This window comes from Rhineura floridana, chromosome 9 (assembly GCF_030035675.1).
Source record: "Rhineura floridana isolate rRhiFlo1 chromosome 9, rRhiFlo1.hap2, whole genome shotgun sequence".
Lineage (NCBI taxonomy): Eukaryota > Metazoa > Chordata > Lepidosauria > Squamata > Rhineuridae > Rhineura > Rhineura floridana.
The window spans coordinates 64,353,673-64,379,867 of record NC_084488.1 but is presented as its reverse complement, the minus strand read 5'-3'; the positions used below and the strand labels follow the sequence as shown (position 1 = coordinate 64,379,867).

At 40.0% G+C, this 26,195-nt stretch overlaps 1 protein-coding gene across 6 annotated transcripts in view; it reads right to left on the bottom strand.

Moving 5' to 3' along the window:
• Positions 1-26,195, bottom strand: part of IQCM (IQ motif containing M) — a 122,302-nt gene that overhangs the window by 34,158 nt on the left and 61,949 nt on the right. The window lies entirely within an intron of this gene.

Sequence of the window (26,195 nt, the reverse complement as noted above, 5' to 3'; positions counted from 1 at the left end):
AAATTGACAGGTAGGCGTCTCCACCAGGAGTGATGGACTTCAGGATCTAGCCCACTGAACTGAAAAGGTTCTGCTTTAGCTTCTTCAGATATTACAAATTGTGGAAATTAAACATGGAATGGGGAGGGGAATGAGCACACTAGCTCTTCCTCTTCCATTGCTGTTTTCCTCTCCTTCCAGCTAAGAATTATCTGCACTGGGGAGCCTTCTGTGTCCATGGAGACTCCCTCTGTGTTTTAGAACCAGCAAAAAGGGTGCTTTTCCTCACTGCTCCCTTCATGTGTTCACTTTGCACAAGTTGTAAAGCCTGAAAAGGGCTAATATCTGCTTTTTATTGCTTTATTGTTATGTGTTTTTTAAATTTTTTGTTGCCTGTATTTTTAACTTTATTTCAAAACAAAATTCCAAGGAGACCAAATCTTATCTTCTGCACTAAGTTCTGGGTAGGGAAGGCACATAATCACATTCCTCTTCCTCCTGGGGCCATTTAGAATGTTTCTTGACGGCAGCTGAGCCCAAGGTATCTATTTGGTGTGTGCTCATATTGAGATAAATCCCAAATCCTGAGCCAAAGCAGGGTACTTCAGAAGAATCTGGACTTGACCATGGCAAACCACAATCTGTATATGGTTGCAACGTTCTGTCTCTGAAGAGCAGCAATGTTATTAAGAGAGTTCTGGTGGAGCAGTTGGAGGCTTTTCTTTTTCTCACTTTCCAAGTCCAACCCATTTCCTTCACTCACTCTTTTCTTTCCAAATCATAACATTTCTTTTTCATTTATTCATTTTGATTTAATCTTCCTGTTGTTTGCATTTTTTAGTCTTATGCTGATTGCTTTTTCTTATAAGATTTGAAGGATTCCTCCTGCCCTCCTTCCTCTTATAATAGTTCTGGTCTGAGGAGTTTGCTTTAAATTTAGTGTAGTTATTTTATTTTGTCGTCTCAATTATTTTATTCAGCCATAGTCTGCCTTATAATATGAAATACTTTGTGTCTTTGTGTGAGTTTGTCTTCTTCATATACATACCTTAGTTTGTCCCAAGCCAGTCTTCCTCATTAAGATATCATCATCACTATCACTAGCGTATCTGTTTCTCTTTCTCTCACTCACACACACATTACTATCACTGGACAGTACTGTTGTATGCACAAGTACTCATTTGTTGTGAACAGCAAAGTATCACACAATACTACTGGAAGTTTTGCTTCAATCAGTGCATTATCTCACTGTGTGCTCTAAATCTATTGACCATTAGATATAGCAATAGATATAGCAACAGTAATAGATACAGTTAATCAGTTGAAAGGGCCTCGCTTGAATTCTCTCCTTGTTACCTTCCTCAAGTTTAAGCATGCCTCCGATTGGCTAGATTTATATTCTCAGGGCTATCATCACTTCCAGTTCCTCCTCCTCCTTCCCACAATTCTATCTCTCTCTCCCTTTTGAATTCAGCTAGCCTAGGCTTTCCCATCCATGTGTACTTTTTTATTTATTTATTATTTGATTTATATCCCGCCCTTCCTCCCAGCAGGAGCTCAGGGCAGCATTTCTTAATAAAATGAGTTTATTTTGTTTAAGATAAATCCAGCGCCGCTCGTCCGCGAAGCTGGCCGGGCAGCGCTTAGTTGCGGCTACGGAGTAAAGCCACAGCCACCATTCTGAAAAAGGGCAGCGTCGCACGTTGCACACAATACACGTGCGCAACATGCTGCTGGAGGGCAGGAGCGACAGGAGACTATTTAAGCCCGCGCCACCCCTCCTTCCTCCTCTTTGCCTTTGAGACGCCCACCCTGCCCTCCCTCTTTTATTGGTGTGACCAAGGTCGCTTCGGGGCTGAGTAGGAATTTTTATCCTGCCCACCCTAGTTGGCGGGCAGGTTTTTTGCCTGCTCCACACTATGAGAGGAGGAGGGAATCAGGTTAGGGGGAGTCATGATTAATAGGTGAATTTGGCTAATTTGGCTAATCTAATAGGATGAAAGGAATAACTGGAATGGGACAAGTTGAGTTTTCAATGCGGTAAGGTGCGGGAAGGGAATTAGGTAAAGATCAGCTAGGTGGCCCCCTTAGGCACCTTTGGAGGTGATTGGTAGTTCCGGAGGCCTGTCTCTCAGGGTTTTACAGCCCGAGGGCAGGATATGGGCTGCTTTTGGGGCCAACTTAACTCATCCACCGAGGGTTCTACGGCCCCGGGGGGTGGTGATGAGGGAAGGCCCCCCTATTCACCTACAAGGTGTGGCCAGGGCAAGGGGTAAGCAAAAGGGGGCTTGCCCTTTGCCCCAGTAGGGGCTGGTCGCCCAAGAGCTGTGGGGCAAGCTGCTTGCCTAAGGTTTAGTCCCGCACCTAGGTTTACCCTCTGCAGGTCGCTTTAATGGGTTTGTTATAATTTAATAAAGTGGCCCTTTGTTTCAACCATAACTGCTGTTGTCTGTGCTTTCTTTCACTCATCGGCCACAAACACCACTCTCTTTCATATTCTTTTATATCGCCAATGAACTGTGCTGCATAAAGCAATTCTCTTTAAATACAAATAATGATAGGCAGATGAATGTGGACAATTTGGGGTCAGGGAAGTATGTATCCATGAGATGAATGTTTCCAATGCCAACTCAGGTCAAATAAAATCAAAATATTTTGCTTGATCTCTGTGCAATACCACACTCAAGGTCACTACCATATTGAATCACTGTGTGCAAAATGACAGGGAGGAAAGTGGATTCCTTTTAGTTCTCTCCCCATCCCAAATCAACTTTAAAGGTGCCTAGCACACACACACCACATTCCCTGGAACTATTTGTCTGCACCTCTCTCCAGCTATCTCTGAAATTAGGCAGAATTCATCCTCTCAGCAGTGACCATACCAGCAATTTTTTTTGCCAAAATTTAAAGAAGTTATAGATGACTCTTGATTGAAAACAATGTTTAAAGGTGCCAAGCACAAAACAATAACCAAAAATACCCCTGTACCTGTACAGATTTGTCTGTAATCTGGAGGGTTTACTATGTCTGCAGATTTCATTCACTTCTGTCAAAAGAAAAACTATATATAGCCATTTTTTTAAATCCCCGTAATAATGGGGGTGGGGAAACAAAACTTCATTTTTCTGAAGTGGGATTCAGACTCTGAGTCAAGTCAGGCAGCCTCCAAAGTGCTTTGGAACCAGGGATGTCTTCGGCAGTGCAGAACTGAGATCCGAACCAAATCTTGTGGTTGGTGCGCATCTCCATGCAAAGACATGCAAAAGTGAGACAGAGTGAAAATAGATTGGTCTGTCCATCCCAAATTAACTGGCAGCCACTCTTTGCATCAGCAAAAGAAATCATATGACCCACAAGCTGTTTCTCTGCCTTCTTCAGAAGAGGTACAGGATCTAGGCTTTCCCACTACTATCATCCATATTAGGCTGCTCTAAGGTTTGCAGTATCCAGTGGTTCTTTAGGCCCACCAAAGCCCAGATTGACAAAGAAGAACCAGAAGAGAATGTGGTGGCTTGAAGGCAGTAAATGTGTTAAAACCCATAACTGTTGGAGAAACTTAGGCCACCTTTGTAATGTTACAAATGGCTACCCCTTCTCTGCAAAACACAGGAAAAAATATATACTTACCCATACAGTACTAGCACAGGGAAAGTGTTATCTATCCCACAGTTTCAGCCTTTTCATTTTCTAAGCAATAGATGTGATAGAAGTGGGTGATCTGCATATGCAGAGCTTTAAACTCTGTTAATGTTAGTAGTGGTAATACATTACTATTTCAGCCCATGTTACCAAACACCTTTTTTAGCATGTTCATAACGCTAGCATTTCATTATTTCAGCTAATCAATGCAAAATGTTGGTTCTTCCAATCCAGATAATCAATTTTCAATTCTCTCCAAAGCACATAGATATGAGGAAAAAAAGAATTACCCTGCCATGCTTGAGTTAGTCACATGATAGTTGGAAGAAAATTGACAAAAACTAAGGGAACTTAGTTCCAGGTTTTAAGATCTACTGTAGAGGCAGCAGTACTATTAAAATCACTAGCTAAAATTTTGAAGTACTGCTAAAGCATAGTTAAAATCCCAGAAAAAAGACATATTATTTATCTGAAAGAAGAAGAAAACAAAAGAAAACACAAACTGTTTGATCTATTACACTATAAACAGTATATAGGAATCATAATGAAAGATAGCTAATGTATGAACTAAGACTTGCCAAAGACAAAAATTGCTTTCCCAAAGGCCCATTCTGACAACTCTTGTCTCCACACAGCAGCCTGGAGTGTACCCCCATATTAATTTAAGAAGTATTTTAGAAGACATATCATTAATTCCTTGTACACATAGGAGTCCCAATCTAAGAGTGTATGCGCACCATATCTAAGACTGCACACATATAGCCTTTTGGCAAACTAGAATCCCACTGATCAGCTCACCCTAATTATATAATCCAGCGCAGCATATGGTCTTCCACAAATAATGAACATTAAGTAATTCCTAGAGCTGTGAGCAGAGCTTGGAAGATTACTTTTAAAAAGTAATAAATTACAGTTACATGGCCTAAAAAGTAGTAATTACCATTACAATTACAATTGCTCTGAAAGTAACTGATTGCTTTATTTTTTCTCAAACGTAATCACTACAGTTATATTTTAGTTACTTTTTTAAAAAATGCCTGCAAGGTGCTGGCCTTGGCTGCTGCACATCTAAGTAGCCTAAAACAACATTAAAAATAAGCACACACACACACAGAGGGTAGGAGAACCAGGGACAAGACAAGCAGGCAGAAAGAGCCACTGAGAGCCAATTTAATCTACACATGACATTAATCATATGGTTTGTCCTTGAATGCACTTTTTTCTTTCAGAAATAGCCAGTGTGGGGGTTTGACATGGATTGGGACCCTGGTATGGTAGTGGAGATATTTATCCCTTTGAGTCCTGAACTGCGTCACTCCTGCCCCTGTACTTTGCTTGGGGGGAAGCTTCCATTCACCCCAGTGGGAGCACAAAGGCAAAACCAATTTTAGGCTGCATTCATTAGAACTGAAGTTTGAAAGTCATAAGAAGTAAACGTTCCCATAATTCTGCACTAGTCAGGCCTCAGTTGGAGCATGCATCCAGTTCTAGGGGCTGATGTAGACAAATTGGAATGGGTTCAGAAGACAACAATGGAGATCATCAGGGGTTTGGAAAACAAGTTCTATGATGAAAGCTTAAGTGAACTAGGCAGGTTTATTCTGGAAAAGGCTTGAGTACATGATGGTAGTCTTCAAGGAACTCCAGGGTTGCCACATAGAAGAATACAAAGACCTCTGGGTTAGGACTGGATCTAATGGGCTTAAGTTACAGAAGGGTAGATTTTAGTTGAGGGGAAAATGTCCCAAAAAGATAAGAGCGGTGTGATGTTCCTGTATTAGTGTAAATAGGGTAAGTGCTGTTTGTATAGGAGATACATGGTAAGTAGAATGAAAGAGGAAGGGGGAGTGAATGGGCAGTAGAATGCTGGATGATTGGCTGAATGTTTAAAATGGCTGACAGTATAAAAGGAAGAATGACAGGTAAATCTGGGTGGACGTTGGTGGACTTGAGTGGGTTGTTTTGGTGGGTTTTGAGAGGAGATTGTGTGGAGAGTTGGTGGATGTGAGGAGAGGGTGGAGTTCGGATTAATACTAAGACCAGTACCTCAGGAATAGATGTAACCATATGCTTATGTGCCTTTTAAAGTAATCTTGTTATCTCTGTTATATAATAAAATACTTATTTGGTTTACCAAAGGCCTGATCCTTGGCTGGGGTTTCACAGACCAGAAGGGAGGGTAAGGTAAATACCAAGGCTGAAGAGTGACAAATGGTGGCAGCGGGGAAGGGAAGAATATAACACCACAAGTATTCAGAGCAAACCAGAATTATAAGCAGTCTGAGTAAATCAAAGGGATTGGGACAGTTTAAGCACGCAGTCACAGAGGTAACCTAATTGAGGGAGACTCAGGCAGAGTCTCTGGGAATACTGGTTATAGGATGTGACTGGTGGTGCTGCCTAGCAGGGGGATCTGTTGAGATCTATGCTAGAGCGGAGAGGGAAACCATAAAAAAGGACAGTCCGGACTGGTGGAGTCCCTGGTGGTGCCTAGAGACAGGCAGTAACCACGAGCAGGTAGGAACCTGACAGGGAGAGCCAGGGAAGGGCGTCACAAGCGGCTTAACAGTTGGACCATGTACCCAAGGTCAGTTCCCCTCCCCTTTTCGAAGCAATGGTTTTTGTCTCTCTCTCCGCTCCATGACCGTCTGGTTCTCCACCTCCTCCCTCGTGGCCTCCTAACACAGAGCATGAGGGAAGAGCAACGCTGCGCAGAAGCCCTATGTGAGGCACATATCTTTTGTCTACCAATCAGAGGAGCAGAAGACTTCCCCTGCTCCCCCCCCAAGTAAAGCCCAAAAGTAATGCTGGAAATGTTACAGTTGCTGCTCAAAAGTAAGGAAATGACTACTCGTTCTATTACTAGCAAAATGTAACAACATTACCCACTCATTTCTAAAAAAAGTAATAAATTACAAGTAACTCATTATTTGTAATGAGTTACTTCCAAGCTCTGAGTTCTACAATGGGCAACAGTGAGACTGAGGAGGAGGAAGATGACAGCCAGGGCCACCCCCTGGACCTGATATGAGAAGGCAGGCAGGTGGGGGCTGAGGGTGGATTGAGATTGGTGGGGCACTGGCCCATTTGCCCTAATGGGCCAGCCTCCACTGAGCCCCTTCCCTGAGAAGCTTATAATTTAAGTTTAAATTTCAACAGCCACTTTGAATGGTGCATTTTTAAAAACATTAATATAAACGTTATTTGTAACGAGTTACTTCCAGGCTCTGGCTGTGAGCAAATTGTCTCAAAATTCTTCATGTTATTTGCAAGCAGATAAATGAGAATTGCCATTTCACCAGCCTTCTCCAGGGGGAGGGGAAATCCTCCATCACTTTCTTGAGGGTGTAGCTCACCATTACAAGCAGCAGTAGCACAGCTTCTGTCATTTTTCCCAAGGTATATTGTGTTCTGCTGCTGCTGCTGCTGCTGCAAGTGGAAGCACCAACTATGTTGCCAGGGTGGTCATCAATCTGCATCTTCCACAGTTCCCCAGGACCTACCGTTATTCCAGGGCATTGCAGGATTGGGGAAGGGGGGAGAGAATGGCAGCTGTCACAAAGAAATGGTGGAGAATGTTTGGAGGCCTTCTTTGGTGGACGAGAAAAAGAAAAATCCCAGGAAAAAAATTACTTCTGAGAAATTTCAGCTAAGTCTATTTTTCTGTAAAACCCTCTAAAGGGTTCGACCTGTTTTTCCTTGTCTCCTGTGATGTATAGCCAAATATGTTCAAAGACATTATTGTTAAGGCTTTGGGCAGACTGTTGGCTAATTGTTCTGAATGGTCAGCTGACAGGAGCTAATAGGAAGCATTTGAAGTTGCCCATAAGAATTTACACCACTGCAGCTAAGGGAAGGGACAGATGCAAGAGTGTGTGTGCGTGCATGTGTGCGTGCACGCATGCGCACACACGTGTAGAAACAGAGGGTTTCTGTATGATAGAGAGGTAGAGCTTGTGAGTTGGCTGAAGCCACCTCAAGAGTGCAGAGCCTCTCTCTGGAAATCTGGTGTGGGACAGTTGGTCTGCTGCCTTGTAGAAGTGCCTGATGTTTGTTTCCATGTATACTGTATTTGTAGATATCTAAATAAACTATTACAGAAATAGAGCAAGTCTCTGGCATTCTTTCATCTAAAGGAAGCCAAACTCAGGTAGCACTTCCTCTGGAACTTCTCATCAGCCACTTAAGTGGAGAGATTGCAATATTATGTTATGTCATGTTATGTTGTACAACTATGGGCATTTGGATGCAGCAGAACATGCTGGTCCTATCATTATTTTGTTATATCTTATTTTATAAGGACATTGATAATTTATTAAGCTCAGAAGCTACACATGTTTTATGAATGGAATCATGGTGATAAATCAAATGGCCAAAGTATTCCCCTACTCCCAATTGTTTCAACTGCAACAAAAGATGGATGACATGAAGGTGATTTTCTCATTCCTCTGAAAGCTGATGCTTAGGACATCTGTTAATCTTCCGGTTATGCAAAAGATCATGCATCTTAGGTTGCTTTCACACATGGGTCTTATTGCATCAGTTTTGTGGATTAATATGGTAGCACTTCTATCCCAATTTCTAAAATTCCTTTCACACTGCAGTACCTGTTGTGTTAAGGAACTGTGGCTTTTTTGGCCAATATATGAGCAATTTGCACAAATGTCTTTCACATTGCAATGTGAAATGTGTCCTTCACCTGTTATACACATGTACACTGTAGGTACCCCATAATTCACTGTTAGTGTATGGACATGGGGGAGTGGGAAAAGGAGAAAGGGGAAGCTGCCACCAGAGCCTATGCTGGAATACCGGTGCGAAAAAAAAATGACATGCGCCTACAGGGCAGGAACGCATTGCATGTCAGGGTGCCTGTCACATGAGCAGCTAATGCAAAACTCCTGGGTTCCCAAGCTTGCAAATGGATTATTTCTAGAATCGTTTATCACAGAAATGAGCGCTAAACATCCAGTAGATTTCCAAAACTAGCTTTTACATCGTTTGAAAGATCAAATAAAGAAATCATCAGAATAATGGAATAAAGTGCACTGTGAAAACAGCCTTATTGGGGAGGGGAAGGAACAAAACATAGGTAGGATGAAAGTATAGGAGAATCTGTGGATTAATGACTTTTTAAATGGCTGTTGCTTCAGTTAGAGATAAATGCCAAATAGATGCTATAGTTCTGAATAAAGACCATAAAACATAATGCATCCCACTCTTTGGATAAGGGCCCTTCCAGACATGCTGTTTATAGTGCTATAGCTCCTGTTTGTTCCAATGTGTTATGGAGCAAAATTGGGCAGACTGTGCACCCCACCAGCTGCATGCCACTGATTTTTGGAAGGTGATTGCTCTTTTCTCCCCATCTGTACCAATGACAAGGTATGTTTAGACTGACAAAAGTTCTGTGCCTTCAGTCACACTGCTTCCATTCCCTGATTCCATCAACCAGTAAACGTTGGAGTTAGGATCATGCACACAGGTTACTGATAGCCCTTTCGCAATTTTTTGTGAGGGGAGAGGGGAAACAACACCTTGTGCCCCAGAATTCTGACCCTGTAGGAGATTAGATGGCAGGAACTACTTGAGTTCAATGTGCCAGTCTAAGCTATCCACCATTTTAGAGACTGCAGTGACAGGCCTCCTGTAAAAAAAATATTATTATTTATTAAATTTATATCCCACCCTTCTTCCCAGAAGGATCCCAGGGCGGCAAAAAATCACTAAAAACACTCTAAAACATCTTAAAATCAGACTTTAAAATATATTAGAACAAAACACCTTTAAAAACATATTTAAACAAAACATGTTTGAAAACATATTTTTTTAAAAGCTTTAAAAACATTTTAAAAAGCAATTCCAACACAGACGCAGATTGGGATAAGACCTCAACTTAAAAGGCTTGTTGAAAGAGGAAGGTCTTCAGTAGGCGCCAAAAAGATAATAGAAATGGCGCCTGTCTAATATTTAAAGGGAGGGAATTCCACAGGGTAGGTACCACAACACTAAAGGTCTGCTTCCTATGTTGTGTGGAATGGACCTCCTAATAAGATGGTATCTGCAGGAGGCCCTCACCTGCAGAGTGCAGTGATCCTCAGGGTATATAAGGGGTAAGATGATCTTTCAGGTATTCTGGACCCAAGATGTACAGGGTTTTGTACACCAAAACCAGAACCTTGAACTTGGTAAAAGACGGGTTAAAGGTTCAAAACAGATGTCATTCTACACCCACCCTGCCTCTGCCACACAAGAAAACAGGAAATTGTACAAAACACCTTTCACACAATGAAAATATTGCAGAACCATTATTGACCTTTCACAAATGTCAAACATTTTGTGACAGAAGAAAAAGCAGTTTGATGATAGCAGCATTCTGTAAAAGTGATGGAATGATGATGTCATGATGAAGCATGTAGAAAAAAGGGGGTGGGGAACAGCAGCTACACTGCTACAAAAGGGTATGTCTGGAAGAGCCCGAAGCCTCTCTTTGAAAGGAATCTACCAAAAATCACCAGGATTCATTGAAAGATATATAAAAAAGGATGCTGTAAATTTTATAGATTTTTCCTTCCACCAGTCCTGAAAACATTTAAACATTCATAGTAGCTTTGGGCCTGCACATGTTACTGGAGCTCAGTAAAGACAGACACCCAAAGTTCTTAAAGAGTTTTCCCCCCCATAAATAAATAAATAAAGTTGCTAGCATTTATTTTATGTTACCCATAGTTAATGGGGGGAACAGCAGCAGAAAGCAATGCTAATGACAGAAAGTTTATTACCATTCAAATGTTTAACATATTATATCTTTGATGGCTGATTTACTTACATTTCTTCCAATTGCAATAACCAGACATTTCTATGTCTTGCAGCAATCGAATAGATGCCTAACTACCAGACAGCTGGTCATTTATTTAGTTCAACTATGTTTCTATCCATTTATGGAAAGTATAAGCATTTTCAGAATCCAGGATTACCATGGGAACCAAAAATTGTGAGTTCTCTAAGGTTTGGAAGGAAAAAAAAGATTATGAAATACGGATGGCTAAGTAACCGAGTCTGCAATGGCTCTCATTATAAAAGTGTTCAAAATCAATGCAATGTTCTCTCTAGCTATATATGTAACAATGTGTTGTGGCCTTGCTAACCTACAAAAACTCTGAAACAAATTCCAAACAAAATAATGTGTGAATCATCAGTTTCTTTACTATGGCTGCTGTTACCCTTATCCAGAAAGAAGATTACTTCCGTTTTAAGATTTTGCAAAGGAAGAGGAGAGTGCATTGGAGCTATATGAATGTAGAAGGTGTCACTTGAGGAAACACTGACAAGGCTTTCTAGGCAAACTGTTGGAAAACAAAACTGTGACATGGGAGTTAGTCGCTGAATCATGTGGTACTGGGATTCTGAAGGATTTATTAGCTTAGACTTTCCTCACTAATGAAAGCATTTGGGATCGTAAAAAAGCTTCCAACAAGATTACCAGAAAGTTTAGACTATAGAAGAAGAGATGACACTTTTAGGTTGTAATCCTATACCTACTTACCTGGGAGTAAGCCACATTAAATAGAATTTATGTATTTACATATTTTGAATTTTGTGATACAGTGTTCCTTGATATTAATATTATGCTGATTCATCCAATCATGTAAAAATTACCTTCATTAAAACAAACATTTTATTTTCTTGGTAGGTTTTGTGTATAGTACACAAAATTTGTTTGTTTCATCATCTGACAATATGTGGTATCTTTTGCAATGATTCTGTAGGAACAATGACAGATATATTTCCTACTAAGTATTTTCACATAGCCTTCAATAACAAAATAATTTCCGGAGTGTATACTACAACCAATAATATAGCTTGAAATAGCTTAGGACCAGTATATTTAAAGTACCATGCTTTTTCATATGAGCTTGTCTATTCATTAAGGTCATTTAGAGACTCTCCTTCAGATCCTGGCAACATCTGAGGTGCTATTGACAGAAAGAGGTTCAGAAAGAGGGGGAAGGGAGAATTCCACCTGGTGGTTTTTCCCATTACAGGGTTGCAAGAACACCTGCACTTGGCAGACATTCTCTTCTCCTAAAGATACAGGATAAGTCTCAGGGATTGAACCTGGCAGCCCTAATAAGCAGTCCTAAATGTTCTGATGATGTAGGCATATTCAAAAAACACATCATGTTTTATAGCATCATGTGGCTTATAACTCTGCATAAAGTTTATAATGCACTCTACTCAGATTTACTAATGAATCCAAATATGTGAGCATTGGCAGAAGACATTATCAAACAATACTGGCTACATTTCCCCCGATCAAACACCACTGAGCATGATTTAAATGAATAACAGCATAAAAGTTATTAATGTATTAGATGGACTGGATTATTAGGCTACATATTCAAAATAAATTCATCATGGGGGTAATATGCACTTACAGTGCAATCCTAACCATGTCTACTCAGATGTAAGTCCTACTGAGCCCAGTGGGGCTTACTTCCAGGTAAGCAGGGGTAGGGTTGCAAAGTATTAGTAAAGTATACCCTAAAAGCCCACCATTACCTCTTGTGTATAAATGTCCATAAGCACATACACATCCTAACATGAAACCTGGATTTCTGATGTGTACACCTCCACAGAGAGCCAGTATAGTGTAGTGGTTAAGGTGTTGGATTATGACTTGGGAGCAGAGCTTGGAAAAGTTACTTTTTTAAACTACAACTCCCATCAGCCCCAGCCAGCCTGGCCACTAGATTGGGCTGATGGGAGTTGTAGTTCAAAAAAGTAACTTTTCCAAGCTCTGCTTGGGAGACCAGGGTTCAAATCCCCACACAGCCATGAAGCTCACTGGGTGACCTTGGGCCAGTCACTGCCTCTCAGCCTCAGAGGAAGGCAATGATAAACCCCTCTGAATACTGCTTACCATGAAAACCCTATTCGTAGGGTCGCCATAAGTCGGAATTGACTTGAAGGCAGTCCATCATCCATCATCACACCTCCACGGACTCTTGGATCATTGCTAGTTTAATTGTGTGCTTGTAGTGTTGCTAGACATTTATTCAATTCAGTGATGGAGAATCTTTGGCCCTCCAGATGTTGTGAGACACCAATTCCTATCAGCCCCAGCCAGTATGCTAAGTGGGCAGAGATGATGAAACTGATAGCCCAGCAGCAGCTGTATGGCCACAGGTTCCCCATCCCTCATTTAATGGGTGGGAGTAATGGAGAAACAAATAAGTGGTTTCTAAACGTGAGGTTTATCAAGCCCCTGGTCAGCCACAATATATGATCAGTGGACAACAATTATGTGCAACTGTGCTCAAGGTCAGCATTTCTCCCAATTGAACAATTGTAAAGGCACAGAGATACTCAGTGTTCTACTAGCTGATAGGCTAGATTTCAAGTGAGAGACGGCCTGCTGGTTCAGATTTGGTTAAAGATAGCTAGGAACCCTCTTCTTCTGATTACCCAGAATTTTAAAAAATAGCATGAGTAAATAAAAATAAATAGTTTCAAAGAAACTGATATGTTTGTACAAGCAACTTATCTTTTTCTCCTTTGCCACATATTGTTTTAGATCTTTCAAATATTGGGGGGGGGACAACTCATTATTTCCTCATCCTTCACTCTTCTCTAATTACTAACTGTCCATACTCACATACCTAGGTACTAGAACCAGAGATTGGTTAAATACCCAAAAAATAAAAGGGTTTTAAAATGGCAAGTTGGAGATGTGTGTATATTTGGAGGAAAGTGACAGAGAAAGAGTCAAAAATCAAGAAAATAGCACATTTCTTCATCTAGTGGCAAGAAGAAGACAGTGATGGGATGGTCTATAAAAACACATACATTTGTAAACAAGAATTTAGATGATTCTGGGTCACTTCTGCTTCATTTTCCTAGTCTGCACCCACAGTTCCATCTACTTAATATAAGGAGGCCATTGATAGAAAGCACAGCTCAGTCAACTCAATCACCTTGTTTGATTCACCATGGCATTGATCTGATTTGATCTATTTTTGCTGCAGCTTAACTTGAGTCTAAAATGTTCCCTAGAACTATAATTTCTTGTATTTTGACTGTGCTGGGAAGTAGGATGCTGCACCAGTGCAATGCGATTCCTTATTTCATTACATAATAAAGTACTTCAAAAGCAACGCATTGGGAGCTGTTAGGCATTTATTTACCATGGTGAGTTAATCTTGTTCAGGGAGGTACAGAATCTCAATAATGAGTGCTACAGTATATAAGCTAATAGCAAGGATAAAACCAAATGAATAATTACTTAACTCCAGAATGGGGCCGGAGGGAGTTTTTCTTTAATAAAGGTTTAACTCACCAGTGATAATGAATGCAATCTCACATACTACTGAATAACACTATTAGCATAATGGCTGAGATACAAGGACTATAATTAGAACTTAACAGAAATGTTAATAACTCACCAGTAGGGTACTGAATGGAAAGGGAATTTTTTACCCCTGCCCATAAAATGGGCTTGAAGGAACCTATTTAGAAATGCATATGATGTATCACCTACCCACTCACCAAACCAAAAGATTAGCAGGTAAACAAACTGATGACAAAACTTTTTGGATTTTTGGTTGCAGGTACTATTGCAGCCTTAATAGCTTGCAGCCATGGTATCTGTGAGCACCAAAATTTGTCTTAAAAATGTGTTGAAAATTACACAAGATTGCAACCCAACTCTTCAAGATGACTAATTTCTCCATTGTTTCAGGAATAAAAGAACTGAAATATTGTATGACCCACTGCTGATTTTGCCATTTATACAGAAAGCTGAGGTTGCACAAGTAGGCAAGTAATTGTCCATAGAAATAAAGATATACAAATAAGTAGATGAATAGAAGCTAACAAAATATCCTGATAATTGTTCTAACAAGCAAATTTTCTAGGTACAAAATCATGTTGTGCTCTATTACGGCTAGAATATTTAGCAGATACATTTTATCAACCAAGAAATGGTAAATTATCTAGTGCAGAAACAGCCTTCCTCTATATATTCTTTACCATATGGCATAATTAGCTGGGTTTAAGCATAAAGGAAGAAACAAGATGTGTCCCCTTAACATGAGAAGTTGTGGAAAAGATATAATTAAGTTCACCTTAAATCTTTGAACCACTAGTTCCCAGTTTATGTCTCTAACCAGGGAAAAGCTATTTGAAGATGTTTATTATTATAATTATTCATAGCAGTATTTTACTACTACTATGGTTTATTTATATATCACTTTTTGGGCAAAAGGCACCCAGAGCAGTGAACATCATATTGAAATATACTGAATCACAACATAGAAGGACCAGAGGAAAGTCTTCCGAAGCTAGAGGATTGAAGAGTGCTCTAATCGACCCTACATCCCACACACTCAGAGAATAGAAACCTGGACAGAGAATGAAAAATACTAAAAAGGTTTACCCCAACTAGAACCACCACCCTATTCTAACTATTCATTATTCTATTCTTGTGTACACTTATTCTGTTCATGTTCTGCCCTTCTCTTTTTCAATGGACATTTGGATGGCCTTCCACTTCAAGGAAAAAGAATTCTATGAGAACATCACTTGATCTGAGTGATGCATGTCCACATGCTTGACACATGATTCCCTATCTCCATCTCCTCACAAATGGCTTCCCCTAACAATCCTTGAGTGGCATTATTATTTTCAGGTGCCCTTGGCTGCAGAGAAGCGCTGGGATCTCTGAGGAGTTAGTGGCAGAGTACTGTTATTATCTCTACCAATATTTAACTGTAAACATTTCCTTGAAGGAGCATGTCATCTTTAATGTGGCATTAGAAGAAACAATATGAATTGCTTCATGCAAACTCAGCAGTGGATTTTTTCTAAGCGATAGAGAAGCTAAATATATATATTATTTCAGAAGATGCCAGAGGGCAGTTTTGGCATTTTGTAATATTTCCTCTCCCATCCACTAGACTTCCTACCAATACAAGAACACAGTAGAAAATAAGATTCAAGCTGCCTCAGCCTTTGCCTCCTGCTATGCATTCAATAATTCAGCTGTTTTAGCTCTTAACCCTCTTTCAGAAAATTTCTGACTCATTGCTTTGGCTATACTGGGTAACAGAGGTGCTCCAACTGGAGTAGATTTGAATATCGTGTAAAGACTTTCAAGGCTGTTTTGCTTTGGGCCTCTTTGTGTAACAATGGATGAAATGACCTATTCAATTAGCTTGCAAGTTCCACATAAATATAACATGGCCTTTGTTTTGAAATGGGAGTTTTGAAATCATTATCAACTAGGTGAGGTAATATTTTTATATGTAAGTGTCCTTTAGGCTGAACATGCTTTTTTTTTTAACCTCACAAAAAACACTAGACAGTGGGTAAGTCACACTCGGAGTAGACCCACTGATTTTATTTGTTTTGCATTTTGCTAATTATGTTATATGGCTGAAAAAAATGTTAAATTAACAGCACAGTTATTCAGAATTAAGTACCACTATATTCAATGGGGCTTATTCCCCAAGGAGTAAGCTTGAATGCATAACTGGAGCCATTCTATCCAAACTATTGTTTGTATAAACTAAAAAATGCAGCCTTAAAGTACTGAAACTGTTAACAGGCACGCAAGAGTAGATACATATATTTATTGTTTTTAAAAGATGCCTTAAGCATTTCATAGCTTTTTTTCATTCTCACACTCGTGAGTCATAACTTCTCTCTCTCTCATGTGCATACACGTGCGTGCGCGCACACACACACACATTCAGTCTGTACTTCATGCATTGGAATTAGCATCAGTGGCCACAGAGCCGACCTCCTGACACTGGGATAGCTACACTTTACCTTGATGAGGATAGGGCACAGCACAGTAGTGTCAAGGACAGGGCTGCACAGATGCACTGGCAGAGCCAACCCAGTGCTCCCCCAATATATCCACTCAGCCTTGACCTCACCGCTACCCTACCCTATCTTGGTAACCTGTAGCTATGCTCAGGTTGGGAGGGTTACTCTGAGGCTCTGCCCTACCACATCGACCACTACTGGGAACTGCCCAATCACGTACATTCACCTACTGCAAAAACATCCAACAGTTCTGCAGCACCTTAAATATAAAGATTAACAAATTTATGTATCATGGCATAAGGTTTCATGGACCAAAGCCCACTTCATCAGATGCATTAAGTGAAATACCAGTACACAAGAATGTAAAGCAGGGATAGGGAACCTGCAGCCCAGATGTTGCTGGACTCCAAATCCTATCAGTCCCAGCCAGTATGGCCAGTAGTCAAAGATGATGGGAGCTAGTCCATCAACATATGGAGGTCCATAGGTTCCTTATCCCTGATATAAAGGATAACATTCACCTTCTGGGTTCTCAACATTTCTGAAAATGACACATGAGTGTAGGTCTCTTAGTGAAGTTACTGCTAGGGATGGGCAAGAATTTCTATTCAGTTCACATTTCAAGCTGAATCTATAAAATTCACCCTTTCCAAAACAATATGAGAACTGAAACACAGCGATCCTTCAAAATTTGCATTTATTCAAATTTTGTGATGCCGTCCACCAACCAATGTTTACAAAAATGCATATATTAGGGGAATGTATGCTTAAAAATAAATATATGAATGAAAACAAGATACAGAAATGCTTTATATGATGAAAAATGGTTTGCAAAAATGTGTACGTTAGTCAAACCTGCCTACAAAAATGTTTTATTAGGAGAAATCTGCACCAAATTGCTGGAGAATTTTCATAAAGATTTTTTTAAAAGCAATGCAAATTGCTGCAGAAATGTAGAGAACTGAATTTAAGATTGGAAAAATGAGAAACTAAGAAACTGAAACTGACAGATCTTTCCATCACTAATCCCTACTTGTATTTTAAGATGATAATGCCAACAACTAGTGCAGCACAACCCTAACCATAATAGTAGGAGCCAAATTCGTCCTTCATATAGATGGGGCAGATCCACTGAATTAACTATCATGAGCAGTACATGTTAGGACTAATCACACAGTTTCAGATAAGCCCTGAATTACATTAAGGCTGCCAATGTCTCCAGCCCCATCTCTACAACCATTGCTATTATATTCACACAATTAAATACTATGAAATGGTGCTGTGATCACTGGACCAAATAATAGGGGCCTGAACTAGTTCACAGGAATAATTGGTTCCTTGTGATGTCATTGGAAACAAACACATGCCTGATGTATTGGTGAGGTGCCACCCCTTGGGGCTTGCACAGAGCAGAAAAGCTGAGACAGGGAGGAGTGCGGTTACAGCAGATTAGATTATGCCCCATTCTAGGGTCATTAGTAAAGCCCTAGAAAAGCAGCATCTTCCATTAGACCAGGAGTGGGGAATCTTTTGGGTCCAGTGGGCCAGATCATTATCTATCCTCACCTGGCATCAGGTGTGAGGCTGATGGGCGTGGTTTGGAGAAAATGTCCAAAGAACCAAATTGAGGCCCACACCAGGCCAAATTTGGCCCATGGAATAGAGGTTCACCACCCTGATTTAGACTCTGCATGTATTGCAAAGCTGTCTTTGGAGGACTGCATAGGCAAAATGAGGTGTGTGGTTTCACTTTTTAGGATATCTCTTTAACTGCTATAGCAGACCTTCTGTGTACTGCTACTATTATTAAGACTTATCCAGCCATTATGGCTGTTGCTGTACACCTCATGTTGCTGGATTCTAATGGACTACCCTTATCGTACTGGTGTTTTTGTGTTGCAAACCACCATGGAATTTTTTTTATGAAGGAACCATAAAAATGCTTTAACTAAATACACAAATAAAATGGAATTAACTTTTAAAGATGCTGTGCACCTTTATACTATTGTTAGAACTTGATCACATTTTAGTAATGCAGACACGTCATCTCCCATTTTCTAGAAGAGAATTTTGTATTCCTGAATTGCCTTCCTTGCTGCAAGTGCTGCTGCTGCTGCCTTTTGTTATTTCTCTTGCAGTAACTTGCATGCAAGTGTATGTGTAGCTCTCTTACGATACAGAGCACGTATTTATTGACTAGTCAAATCTACAGTAAAAACTGAGAGACACAGCAATATTTAAGATCCAGCTGATTATCCTTTGGTTGCAGATGACTTATGGCTTACCTTAGCAATACCAAACCAAAAGAATGTTACCAAAAGTTCCATCATGAAAATGATCCTTATTTATTATCCAAGTTCACAGCTGTGTACTCTGCAGGCAGTAACTAATGAAACACTTAAAATGTCTGTCTCCTTACATTCCAAAACCTTGTGAAACTATAAGCCACATGGAAGGTCCAATTCTGTCTTTCTCACTGAAGATAAAGAATTATTCCCGTTTTCCTCTTTTATGGTTTTGATACAAGCAAACTACTACAGTGTATTTTGCATCACCCTTTTCCCCAAGACTAATCAGAACAGATCATGATAATATCTGTGGTAGCTACTTTGCTTCTCTTGCATGTCCACACTTTATGTTGCTCCTGAAGCAATCCATCACCTTTTCACTACTGTCCATGCAATAAATGACTCACTCATACTACACTAAAGTGATAAAATGTTTCATAAGAACACTCCAGGCCATCTCTTTCCATCTCAGGGAACAGAAGGAATCACCACTGATGGGCTGTTCATTGTCCTTTTAATGCCATCCCCCAAGCAATGCTTCTAACAACATTATAAACAGATTTTCCATGGCTAATAAAATTGGACTTTACAGAAAACAACTGGGAGATCTGAGCCTTACAACAGTCGGTAAGAGCACTCCCAGGCCATGTTCACATGCAGTGAAGGCTGGTGGCTCCGATGTCAGTGAGGCAGTGAATCTGCTCCTGGTTTTAGTTTGAATTTTCAAGGAGCTGCTTAAGGTGCTGAAGCCGGAGCACTAACATCAGAGTCACCAGCCTCCACTGTTCACATGGGAAAGGATTGAAGGCAATTATGGGAATCAAATATACTCATTCAGCACATATTTGCACCATTCATTCACATGACATGACAGCTATGCACAGCTCACACAAATCTGCTTCCTGCCTACTCAAAGCAGAAGTGGCAAATCACAAGCTGTGTGAGAACAGCACAGAGCTACTGTTGATAGGCAAAAATCCACATTCTTCATTGCACATGTTTTTCCAGTCACTGCTTCCTGGACCTCCTTTTCATTTTCTAAAGCATAGAACAAAGTGCAGAAAGTGCTCCTTTCCCCACTTGTTGCAAGAAACCAGCTTGTGCCAACACAAAGAGTTCCTATCAGGGAGGGTGGGCAGCTCAGTCCAGAGTCAACAGATACAATATGTAAAGCCAGATGGGACCCTGTTGGGAGATGGCTCCTCAAGTTACCTGATCTCCAAGGACTGAAAGATATGCTATGGCCTTCTGCAAAGATCAGGCCAGCCATTCCTTATGGTGCAGACTATTACAGTGACAGTGATAGTAAAGGGCCTGGATTCCAATACTAGAGTTCCTACTTTAAGACTACAGTGCTTTGCCTGATGCTGTGTAAGAAAATCCTTTATCGTACCCCCCTTTGAGTTAAACATGTTTTCCTCTGTCATAAGCAAAGAAATTGCTAAGTAGGTGTGGGTGGCTCAGGTTACAGAGAATTTTCATGTTGGCAATAACGTGACAGGAGATGGCAAAGGCCAATCTTTATCAAAGTGATGTTACATGCTCCATCTACACACAACAGAATCCCAGCTGTCAGAACACAGTTTTGTGGAGGTGCTTAGAAATGTTCACTCTGCTTTCTTTCCTTTCTAGCACTCTCCTTTGTGTGTCATACATACACACAGTTACATATATTATTGTAAACCTGAGGGCAGGGACTTGTGCGCGTTTTAGTGATGTGAAAGCCGTTCTGAGAGCATTGTTTAGCTGAATAGATAGATAGATAGATAGATAGATAGATAGATAGATAGATAGATAGATAGATAGATAGATAGATAGATAGATAGATAGATAGATAGATAGATAGATAGATAGATAGATAGATAGATAGATAGAAATCTGCAAATGGGTAAACTCTTTTTCTTTATCAAGCAGTTAAGAAACAAACTAACAATTTATTTCAGAATAACATCTGAATAGCTTTGCTCTTTCCTTGAAAGCAAGATTCTGTTTGAAGATCTGTAATATACTACTAAGCCACTTGTTTACATATAATGCTACACAAACCATTTTAGGTGCTGCTGGCACTGCTATCAATTGGTGAAAAGCCTTTGCTATGGTCCAGCAAGGAAGAACCATGCATGCATGCCAATCATCCATGCCCCATTAAACTGGCTGGGTATTTCTTTTAAATGCAGATGGGAGCCACCAGCTTTGTTTGTTTTATTTTTGTAATCAAATTAATTAATTTCTACTCTGCCTTTCAGGGCACATTGCTCTCCCAAAGTGACTTGCAGGGTAAAAAAAATGTTATGCAAGACAAGGTACTGGGACTGGAGCTGGACTACAGCCTTTCATTTTATGCTCCTTCAATCAGATTTCTCAGCACCATTGTTGATAACTTAATACTTTCAAAAACAGTTTAAATCAAAATGCTATGCATAGTGTTACTAACTTCTTTGTTGTGACAAAACTATGATGCCCTTAATAGCAGTGTGGCATATGAAGAAATTTCTCCATCATGCTAGCTCCATGCCTTCAAAAGTTTTACCAGCTAAATTTCTACATGTCAGACAACTGTTAAAGGTGCATGAGTCCTGCCAAAAGAGGGGGATAGGTGTGGCTGTTGCCCAACAAGCGGAATACAAAGTTCTATATAGTAGTTATGAAGAGCTACATTTTAGTGTGTCTCTCAGAAAGATAGAGTAAGGGCCTAATCTGCATATTTATCTGACTGCATAATTCTCTTCCCCAAGGATTTCCAAGCACACCCTCTCCACTATGAATATAATACAGACTCTGCTCTATTGAATATAATGCATATTCTATACTAATAATCTGTACAATTATCACCCCTCAAAAACAGAGAGAATAAGCATGTGTATTGGGTCTTGAAACAAACAGCCGTTAGGCTGTTCATCTAATTTATCCTGATGATCCTGATCCAAAAAATGGAATGCTCATGGATTCTTGATTAAACACAAGATCAGGCATTTCTTTTTAATATCCAATTACTACAGTTTCTGTTGATAAGGTAAAGCTCACTGCTGTTCCTTCAAAAGAAATTATGTAGTCAACTTCTCTTATATATCATGTTGAAATCAGTCTGTGGATTTGCCTTACTTGCATTGTATCAAGGGCAGGAATGGCTGAAGAACTTGGGTGGGTATCGATTTTACATATAGATGGACAGTTGTCTGAAAGTAATTTTGTGCTTTTATGTATAACCATTAAACAATTCTGTCTATCTACAGGATTTGCTTAGATGATAAAAAAAAATCAAGGGAAATACAAGTGGGATTTTAAAAAGCCACATTTACCCATTCAGTTATAATAAAAGATGCAATGTTTCCCAGTAGAACCTGTAGAATAATTAAACTAATTTTCCAAAATTATTCTAGTGTATTCAATTACAGATTTTAATTATTTTAGAAAAAACAACTCACAATGTTAATGAAGGAGACAGTAGCAGGAATCATGGTAGAGGACAGGTTTCCTGTTCCTGCATTCCAAAAGCCTTATTATAAAATGTAAATCAAATATTTGATGAATACTAAGAGCCATTGAGATGCTACAATTAACATTACCATTGTGACACCAAGAATTGAGTTGAAATATAACCAAAGTCAGTTAAGGTAAGTGGATTTCAGTGCCAAAGGGAACTTTAGCTCTTTTAAAAGAGGTTTCCAGAGATTTGCCTGGCATTAAAAAAATATTTTAACAACACAAAGATTGTGATGTGAACCAACCAAGGCTATTAAAAATTCAAGTTACAGCTCATCTATGTCCTTTGAAGCCATAGCTGATAAAAGTAAAATAAAACACAACTGTATTAAAACATTCTCCAAAAAAGCTGAAGAGTCCTTGATTTGAGTGCCCTTTGTTCAAATGATTATTTGTATTAATAACCGATCAAGGAAAAGACTCTAAATCTATAAAATTATACAAATGATTTGCCAAAAAAAGATTGCCTTTGTGCAGCTATCACTGGGGTTGACACTGCTAAAAATTTTAAAAAAATTAAGACTGCAATCCTACTCTGGAATTTATTTCTGAACAAACATTAATAGAGTTGGGCTGCAAAGCTCAGGAATTTCAACAAAAGAAAGTGCACACAGGTAAAGTGACATTATTTGTTGAAACTATTCCTTTTTATATTAATATTTTAGGCTACTTTCCCATCAAAAAGGCTTTCAAAGTGGCTTACATGAAGACCAAGATTCAAATGAAAAACAATATGCATGTACTAAGACAGAACAGTAAAAAGAGGATCACAGCAACAAAAACTTCAGCAGAAAATCAGGGAAACAATAACAAAAAAAAAAACATTCTGAGCCAAGGTCCTGACAAAACAAAATTGGAATGCTGGTAGGTTGGGGGTTGTATGGCATTCTCAGGGGAGTTCCATGACCTTGGTGCCCCTACCGAAAAGGCCCTGTATCACGTCACCACTAACCATACCTTTGATAAAGCAAGATCTCTACTGGTGATATCATTAGGTGGGCAGGTTCATGTGGAGGTCTGTTAGATACCCTGGTGCCCAATACTATACGTCTTTAAAGGCCATAACCAGCAGTTTGAATGGTGCTTGGAAACAAACAATCACAATTCAGGCAATTGTGTATTCTTTCTCAGGCACATAAATATATACTTAAGTAAATTTTCACAAAACACAGTAAGACTTCATTGAACCAAAATAATTCAGGGCCTTCCTTACTTGAGGAAGACTGACAGAAGCCCCCTTCACACACTAAGACCCCAGCTATGCTATACATTTAAAGCAGTATCATACCACTTTAAACAGACATAGTTTCCCCAAAGAATCGTGGGAAATGTAGTTTGTTAAGAGCAGGGCACCACTCTTCCCCTCACAGAGCTACCATTCCCAGAGTTCCCTGGAAAAAGGTATTTGGGAGGGATATAGAGGAATACAACACAAGCTGTTCAGGGATTTCTTCTTCCTCCTCTTCTTGGGTTTAGTGGCAAAGCAAGGCCAAGGGAAGACCCTATTACTGCTACTTACCAGCAACAGGATTATCATGCTTCACTCAGAGCCTTTCATAAAGCCTCATATCTTTCCTAATCTGCCATAAATTTCCTTCAGGGATTTCTCTGCTTTTTTTCCTGACTGCATCTATGTGACAACAGAAGCAGCGCTCAGGATGACTTCAAAAAACGGCTTATGAAACACCACTAACTGGGAGATGGTGTCACACTGCTGCCTGTTCTGCAGATGGCTGACCCCAAACTTCCCAAATGGGGAAGCAGCATTCCACGAAGTCTCCAAAACCTAACACAAGCTCTTTCCTCCTAGGCTAAAGGTGTTGTGTCTCACCACAAGCTCCATCAGGCCACTAGCTACTTCCTCTACTACTATCCCAACCACTGTTCTTAAGGTAAAACCACATTGATGAGCTCTAAAATGAAGAACTAGGAAGTATGGGTATGGGGTATGGGGCTGGTCCCAAGAGGATTTTTACAAGGAGGTTTTGATTTCTGGTGTGCACCAAACACCACTCTTAACAGAGTGTGTGAAAAAGTTGCACAGTCACACAACACTCATAACAAAGAACATGACAAATTGCCCACAAAACTACAGGGGGGTATTTATATATAAAAAATAGGGCTGCTAGGATGGAAGCATCTGTCAATTTTGTCTCTCACATTTTCCCTATCTTAAATTCAGTTCTTCACATTTCTGCAGCTATTTGCTAATTTTGTAATTTAAAATTCCTCATGAAAATTCTTTAGCAGTAAACATCTTTTATATAGAAATATTTGACTAATGTACACATTTTACAAGCAATTGATTCTAATATAATGCATTTTGGCATATTATTTTCACTTATATATTCATTTTTATACGCACTGTTTACATTTTTGTAAACAGTATTTGGTTGGAGAACTGCACTGGAAAATTCGAAGTACAAATTTTGAAGGATGGCTGTGCTTCAGTTCTCCTATTGTTTCAAAAAAGTGCAAATTTGATAGATGTGGCTTTAAATGCAATCAAATTTCTGGCCCATCTCTAAAGGCTCTGTTTGCCCAGAAACCCCTGCACCTATCTGTCTGATATATGGCAGGTATTATTTATTTATTTATTTGTTGAATTTTTATACCGCCCCACTAGCATAGCTCTCTGGGCAGTGCACAACAAACATGAATGAATACAATAAAATCACATAAACAATACAAAACAGATATATATAGAAATCCACAATCTGAAACCAGATTAAAAACGTATATAGAAAAAATTAAAATGCCTGATAAAATAGGAAGGTTTTAACTTGGCGCCGGAAAGATAGCAGCGTCGGCGCCATTCGTATCTCTTCGGGAAGACTGTTCCACAGTTCGGGGGCCACCACTGAGAAGGCCCTAGTTCTTGTTACCATCCTCCGAGCTTCCCTATGGGTCGGAGCCCGGAGGAGGGCCTTCGATGTTGAGCGCAGTGTACGAGCAGGTTCATATCGGGAGAGGCGTTCCAATAGGTATTGTGGTCCCGCGCCATATAAGGCTTTATAAGTTAAAACCAACTCTTTGAATCTGGCCCGGAAGCATATAGGTAGCCAGTGCAAGTGGGCCAGAACAGGTGTTATGTGTTCGGACCGCCTGGTCCTCATTATTAGTCTGGCCGCTGCATTTTGCACCAGCTGTAGCTTCCGGACCGTCTTCAAAGGCAGCCCCACATAGAGCGCATTGCAGTAGTCCAATCGGGAGGTTACCAGAGCGTGAACAACTGAGGTGAAATACTCTCTGTCCAAATAGGGACGTAGCTGGGCTACCAACCGAAGTTGGTAGAACGCATTTCGTGCCACCGAGGCTACTTGAGCCTCAAGTGACAGAAAAGGATCTAAAAGTATTCCCAGACTACGAACCTGCTCTTTTAGGGGGAGTGTAACCCCATCTAGAACAGGATGAATATCCACCATCTGATCAGAGAAACCACCTACCAACAGCATCTCAGTCTTGTCTGGATTGAGCCTCAGTTTATTAGCTCTCATCCAGTCCATTATCGCAGCCAGGCAACGGTTCAGCACATTGACAGCCTCACCTGAAGAAGATGAAAAGGAGTAGTAGAGCTGCGTGTCATCAGCATACTGATGACAACACACTCCAAAGCTCCTGATGACCGCACCAAGCGGCTTCATGTAGATGTTAAAAAGCATGGGGGACAGAACTGACCCCTGTGGGACTCCATATTATCCCCTGAGAAGGCAATTTTATCCAAATGGGCAAAAATAAATAAATAAAAAGACCTTTGTTGATGTTCTCATTCTACATCTAGGGCTTCAGCATATGAGATGTCCTTGGTACCAAGGCAAGGCACGATGTTAGAGCAAACCTCTGAGCCAAGGTGACCTGCTAACCAAGTGAGGCAGGTTCTAAGCCAATTTTGTTTTTTATGTAGCCCTAACATCCACTAGCTCATCTGAATTGTTCAATGGGATTAATGTAGGTTCTAAACATTATTTGAGGAAA